Source organism: Scomber japonicus, chromosome 9 (assembly GCF_027409825.1).
Source record: "Scomber japonicus isolate fScoJap1 chromosome 9, fScoJap1.pri, whole genome shotgun sequence".
NCBI lineage: Eukaryota > Metazoa > Chordata > Actinopteri > Scombriformes > Scombridae > Scomber > Scomber japonicus.
Window position 1 is genome coordinate 31,496,004 of NC_070586.1, and position 7,702 is coordinate 31,503,705.

Below are 7,702 nucleotides of genomic sequence, written 5' to 3' on the forward strand. Positions count from 1 at the left end.
CTGATTGAGAGCCGAATGTTCTCCATGATTGTCTGCATGGTTGCTTGTATCTGTGAGTCTCTCTGCATGCATGCACACATAAACATACAGCACAGGTGTGTATGGTAAGATTGCTTCTAATAGAATTGTGTTCATTATGTAAAAATATGTACATACTCACTGAGGAGATAGAACTAATACCTGTGTTGCAGAAGGAAAATAAAAGTAGAATGCTGCTGCTGTGAAAAACAAACAAACAAACAAAAAAAGTATAAACAAATGCAATATTCTGACATTTTGGGAAACACCCACATTCTTTGTCTTGCACAGTTAGATGAGAAGATAGATACCACTCCAGTGTTCAGTACAATAAATGTGAAGCTTAGCTTAGTTTAGCACAAACACTAAAAACAGGGGTAGAAAGTTAGCCTGGCTCTGTCCAAAGGTAACAACAGGCATTTTGTGCAGGTATATTTCTTGGCAGAGTATGGTCACTTTGTTAGGTTGCCAGGCAACCAGTCTAGTTTCTGAATACCTACCAGTCAAACCACAAAGTGTTATTCTTACACTTGGGTTTTAGTATAGATTAAACAAATGAGATATAACATTAGAGGTGCTGATAGGTGGATTTTATTAATTATGGATGGAGTCAAGATAGCAGTTTCACTTTATTTTCATATTTATTTTTTGTGCTAAGCTAAGTGAACCAGGTGCTGGCAGTGATTTGATATTTACTTTACAGACATGCAAGTGGTGCTGATCTTTTCCTGTAACTTCCCCGAACTATTCCTTCAAAGAAATTTGCATTTTCACTGCATTATATAGGTGTCCAGAAAGCCATGGACCATATTAGTGTTAATATGCGTCTCTTTGGATGAGTACAGGTTTATCTTAAAACATGCTACATGGCTTAGCCTTCATATTAAGCAGTGTCACCAGGGGTGGTCACACTTTGACCCAGAGTCGTCTCTGCTGACAGGCAGCTCTGCTATGCAGCCCTGTCACTCAACCCTCTGCACCAACAATGGCAGAAATTCCAGTGTGTTTGTTTGGTTAAGGACAGAGCTCTCTGAAACCCCTGAACCTCCTCAGGATCCACAGCAGCCTCACTCACCCTGAGAATGAGGCTGGTGTCATTCTCTCCGGTGAGCCCTAACCCAGACAGCAGGAGTAAAGTTCACCCACCATCTCAAGAATAGTCAGCCCCATTTAGCAATTGTGTCTCTTATGTCCCTCCACAATAGAGCAAACAGGCTAAATCCACCTTGAAATGCACTTAGTAGAACATGTCAACATGTCAAGGTGTGCTCGGTTCTATGCCCTGTCTTAATCCAACCCATTGAATGCTGACAGTTGTCTGTGAGTCAGACATTCACAAGGCTCTTTGTCACTTCAGGTCTTGAGCCCTAGCAGCCACGCTGGAAGAGCAGAACCTTCAGACACACGTTAAAACACACATGTAGGGTAGACAGCCCCGCAGCCAGCGCAAAAGCCCCAGGAGGAGGAGAAACCAATACATACCTTGTGTAAACATCAGCGAAAAAATGACGCTAGGAACAGAAAAGGCTCAACCGAGGCGAGGATTATCCCTGAGAAATGAATAGGGGCCAATTATGACTGCTCTGTTGTACTGCCAGTATCTGGCTCAAGAAGAGCTGTCAGCTTGAGATGCCTGCAGGGCCCGGACGGGGTGCGGCTGGGGATGGGGTCCTCAGGAGGTTTGATGTAGAAAAGGCACCCTCAGACTGGTAAGCCAAGGTGAGCCTCCAAACTGGTCTGTTAGATTTTGGTGCTTTCTCCATCATCTGGCCTCCCAAGTTCAAGACAATTAGCTCAAAGAACCCAGTGAAGCCAAGCACTAAGCCTAATGGTGGGCTCACAAAAACAACCATGGGAACAAGGGTGTTGAGGTGGGGTTGTATGCTTTCACTGATATCTGTTGTACACACTCCACAGACACCACTTTCTTTCTGGGACTCTTCATGCAAAGGACACATTTTTATTTCTGACTCCCCATCAGGAATGTCAAGGCCGTTTTGCTTGTTTCACAGATCTAAAGACTACAGAGTTGTATTTAGCTACAACTGTTGCTTTTAGAAAGATTCAGTCAACGAGTAACCTCACCTTCTTGACTTCTCATTCAACCACAAACACTGAGAAAAAGGTCAGCTCTTGTCAGAGTGGGGTCCTGTTGGTAGCCCAGTAGAGGTGAGGGCCTGTGAAATGAGCTTATCTGACCCCTGATAAGAACAGGATACCCTCAGGAATGGTCTAAATTCAATACACATGGTTGCTGCTGCAGCCTTTATCTGAGAGGATGTGGGTGTTTGAAAAGGAACTAGCTGTAGCACTGGACAGACTACTAGTGCCTATGGCCATCAGTGAAAAAAGGTTTACAACAATGTCATAATTTGTGGTTTTGATCCCCAGACGTCACTAAGAGAGCAATTACGATCACCAACCTCAACCCCTAAATCATTTAGTCAGGTCTTTTGCCACACAGGAAGCTGTCTTATTACCTCTTGAAGCTGCACAGAGATTTATTGAGCTGATGTGTGATGACAGCATACAACAAAGGGACATTGCTTGTATGCATATGCATGCCAAACTACGTTGATTGGGTCAGCAGCAGTCTGCTTGCAAATCAACACAACACATACTCTCATGTTTGGATCTTAACGTGTTTGGACTCTATTTGGACTTGAAGGAGTTATGATTATCATCTAGCAACGTCTTAATCATTGTCTGACCAGCTACACTTTTTATTCATCAAAACAGATGACATGATTTACATTATTTGCTTAATTAATTTCATTCATTACTGTATTGCTTTGTAGCCGTACACATTAGTTCTGGAATTAAACAGTATAATGCAGCATGCGTCATTTTGAGGAGCCTGGCTTGAATGAGCAACTGAACTAGAATAAAGCCAGTTTAGAATTGCTGTGATCAGACTAATGACAGCCTTACACCAAACGACATTTCAAGTGATGTCACTGAAGCAAATGTCCAATGTCGGAATAAAATTATGAGAGTTTTGCTGGAGTTATGGTGCACTGCTATCATCTTGATCATTTGGTGTAAGGTGAAACTCAGTCCGAGCTGTCTTATAAGTGCATTGTGGAGAATTTAGTGGCATCCAGTTGAAAGGACTTGACCGAAATGGGATGTAATATTCATGAGTATGTTTTAATTAATGTACAATTACCTGAAAATAAAAAATGATACCTTAGAATGAGCCCTTTCCATCTACTTAGGGAGTGGGTCCTCTTCCATGGAGCCTGCCATGTTGCATCGCAATGTTTCTACAGTAGCCCAGAACAGACACACTAAACACTGACTCTAGAGAGGGCCTTTCACCGTGGAATGCCACTAAATATTACACACTGGTCCCTTAAGTCACTCTTTTTTTTTTGTTGTGACGTTGTGATAAAATCAAACATGTTTGTATTATCTGACATTTTCAGTCTTGGCTCATGCAAATAGTGAAATTCAGTAAGGTAGGTGTGTTTCCTCCAGCACCAAACAGGGAACAGCAAACCGGTTAGATGTAAACATGGCCCGGACTCCAGGGAGGCACAAGAACGTGAGTAAGTTTTGGCTCTCTTGGACTGTGGAAAAGGAAGAGAAACTGCTGGAGTTGTGTAGAGAACGAGAGTGCCTCTTTGACGTGTCCTCCCATTTGTACCATGATTAAGTGGAGTAAGGGAAAAAATGTGGACAGTAATTGCTGTAGCCCTGGTCTTTGGTCTTTCAGAGCAAACCACCACACACAAAAGGGCAGTTTTTCTTCTTTGATATTGATGACTGATGTTTATTAATGGCTGAATTTACAGAAATGTGGTGTTATATATATATATTGGTCAAACTCTAGAATTGATGGAGACCATCAATTTATCAAGACACTGCGTAGAAAACCCCAAACTACTTTATTCAACTTCCTAAAGGTCTACCCAAACACTACAGAGAAGAGAAATCATCAGTATCAACACTGATAACCAGTATCAACACTGAGCTGACAGTTTCCCTCTGAATGTCTGCTCTGGGGCTCTGGTGTTATCAGTCTGAGTCACATCACATAAATCAAAGTATGCCTTCCAGTGTCATGATTGCTTCCCGCTTGGCAGCCAAAACATCTGGCTATAGCTTCAAGGAGAAATATTGCCATTCCTACTGATGGCCCGGCCCGTCCATAAACATGCATATAGCAAGAACGCATCCGCACGGTCTGAGCTGCAGGGACCGACCTGTCATGTGATGGACTGCATGCTGGGCTCCCCCTCCAGCTGCTGTCGATGCCTCTCTGATTGATTCCGTCTTTCCTGTTTAGCCAATAAAAACGCTATGTGGTGGGACGTGCCGCTTGTGAAGGAATCACATAGTACACATTCTGCATGCATCTAGTATCTAGAGCTCAGTTATGTCTGCCTGCGTTTATTTGTTGGTCACTAATCTGATGAGAGGTGGCTTGCATGGTATGTTTTGTATGTGTGTGTGTGTGGTTGTGAGGTGGGGGCAGGTGGGAATGTGGATGCATGGGTGTATCTGCAACATGAGCTCTCTTGTGTATGGCTTGTATTTGTGGGTCCAGACTTAATGCATGTGTCTGTGAGAGTGGCAGTGTGTGGGTATACTGTAAGCATGTGTTCAGTGCAAATGAATACACTCTAAAAATAAAGTAAAAATAATAGTACAAGCACACACTCAGAGACCAATGTATATTTAACCAGCTCAGTAATTAGTCTTCACAAAATAACCTTTGGCCTTAATGTCATCGTGTAGGACAAATGAGGTAGCAGCAGCAACATGAAGAGTGGTCATTACTGTATGTGGAGGCGTCTGCTGTAAGAGGAGACATGGCATGCATCACTGCTCACTGATCTGGGTTCTGTCCACCCAAAGACATTTTTAAACCGTCTCTATCTTTGCTCCTTTTGCTTTCTACATCTGACTTGAGTCTCCAGATAACCCCTCTCTGATGACTACCATGAACTAGAGTTTTGATTTAAAAGAAAAGTTATGCCAAAAGATTTAACTTATCTATCTAAAAAATTAAAGAGAGTCTTGCCACATATAAAACCTGGCTCTGGAACAATTTAGAACTTCTTAGAATGCCTTGAAGAACTAGTTTGATATTTAAGAAATATTTACTTTATTGCTGAGAGTCAGCTAGCTGAGCATGGCACAAAAACAGGAAGCAGAGCTAAACAGCTAGCCTGCTCTCTTCACAGTCTGTGTGTATTCAGATTAAAAAAGAGATCCAATATGTAAATTAGTGAGCTTTAGAGGTTTTGGGAGCTTTTTCACATCTTGTACAGACCTAGTCTATCTGCTCTACTCCCATGTTTTGTTGAACTAAACTCATTTAGTGTCTTTGCTCCAGTTCCATACTTATTATACTGTACATATATGAAGATGACACTGCTATAAGTGTTCTTATCTAATTCCCAAGAAAGCGAATATTAAAATGTAAGTTGAATGAGTTTTTGTTACCTTTTTTGCAAGAGGGCTACCATTTTTTGTACCAGAACCTCAACAAAGGATTATGTATTTTATGTGTGTGGATATGTCATCTTCAGACATTTTCTGGAACATGACGACCACTACTTTTGATAATAAATTGAATTTGTGCATCATTTTGTGACATTAAAGTGTCTATAGAAAGCCTTTAACCATAGCGGTGTGTGCCATCAACCATAGAGTCAGTACCAATCTGAGCAATGCTGAAATCAATCTGAAGCCTGTTTCAGCAGTGAACTATTTATTGATGCTTAGTTACTCCTCTGTGTAACATTAGGGGTCAAAATAAAAATGTTTTCTTGCCTGCTGCTTCAGTGAACGTGACCATGAGAAAAAGCTTCATCATTTAAGAGGAGTTTCAAAAAGAACAGATAAGAATATTAACTTGAGACACTGGGTGCCTCCCCCTACTTTACTGTTCCAAGGGAGGATGGTTCAGCCGTGCTGATAGTGGCTATGCATCTGCTTTCTCCTTACCCGCTAGATACTGATTTATTAAAGTCCTGTTTTGGTCTGTACTCCTTAAAGTGTCAGTCAGGTCAGTCACTCCTCGCCCTCACTGAGATCTTTCCATTCACACCTGCAATGCCCAAGGAAAACATGAACTGCAGAGGCCTCCCCATCACGATATGATACATGCATATCCAATGTACACTCCCATACACAGTATCTTCTCCTTCTGTTCTGATAACTTAATGCATACTCACCCACTGTCACGTACGCTTGAGTGCATCTGAGAGTAAAGTGTCAAACTTAAGAGAATATTAAAAGGACAATCCATCCTGTTTTGTTCATAGTGAACTTTCTGATAACTTCTGAACCATAGATCTTGACCTCACATCAATATTTTTCCAAATGTAATTTGCTTTAAAAAACATTCAATCTTCATTTACACTTTAGTTTTTGCTGTCATTCCTCACATATCAATATTAGTCTGGTGGAACTTACAGTGATCATTTGGATACAGTTTCTTAAAGTTTACCACCATCCTTGTCTACACTTTCTCATCCACATAAAATGGTTAAATAGAAACATCACAATATCATTTTCACTGCTGTAAATGCTGTTTATTCAATTAAATGCTGACTGTGTGTTAGATTCAACAAATGTTCGATATTCACGATCCTTGATGCAAATTTTCAAACATGTACGGTGAATATGGATCAGGTCCCTCTGATGGAGCAAACATTTTTCTCATTGTTCTTCATTATTACTTTATTCTCTAATGATAATGACCTCATACAAACTGATACAAATACACAAGTTCATGGTTAAGTGGGTTGAGAAACTGTGCTCATTTTTTATTCATACACATTGCTGGATTGTGAAATACAATTCTTCACCATCCCTATCCATAATAGTTTTTTGGGGGAAAATATGTTTTTTCACGTTCCAGCTGACAGTTAGATGAGAAGATTGATACAACTCCCTCGTGAGAAGGGTTTTGATTATCTCATCTAACTGTGGGCAAAAAGCAAATATTTTCCAAAATGACAAACTTCTTGGGACATTTGCTTGAATAAAGGTCTAATATACACATTTAAATAACTGTATACTTCTTGATTACTTATTGTTTGGTGTTCCTGTGATGTCTCCTCCTCCGATACAACAATTTCAGATTGAAGGGTAAACAGAAAAGTACATACTTTTTTATCATGCCCTGTATCCCACTAAAGGAAATGTCCTCCTGCTCATCAGTGTCTTGCTACAGTTACTCTCTGTGTCCACACTATGTATCCATTACTTCATAGGCTGTCCCTGGAGACTTCAAAGCACTGTCTAGTGTTCCTCCCTGGAGTTTTGCCCTCCACGGAGTACAGCCCTTTACTCTACCTCTACATGATGAGAGAGGAGCCTGATGAAGGAGTGCCAGCTGACTGAATCGTAGCACTCCCATCTATTTCTATCTTTCTGTGGTCTGGCTGTTGCTGCTTGGACTGACCCACAGCCTTTCTAATTTGGTGATGAGCTGTAAAGTGACCTGCCTGCCCCCGCGACCAGGCGGGTGGAGCGAGAGTGGGATTCCAGGGATTTCCTTACCGGCCAGTCTTGTGAGTTTGGTGGACGATACTGTCTACACACACACACACACACCCCCAACCCCAGCACACCTCTCTGTCCCTTTTCCACCTCCTTTGACCCACGGGGAGACTGAGGCGCTATGGCTCTAAAGTGCACCCTGGCATTGTCCTTGTACACCCTC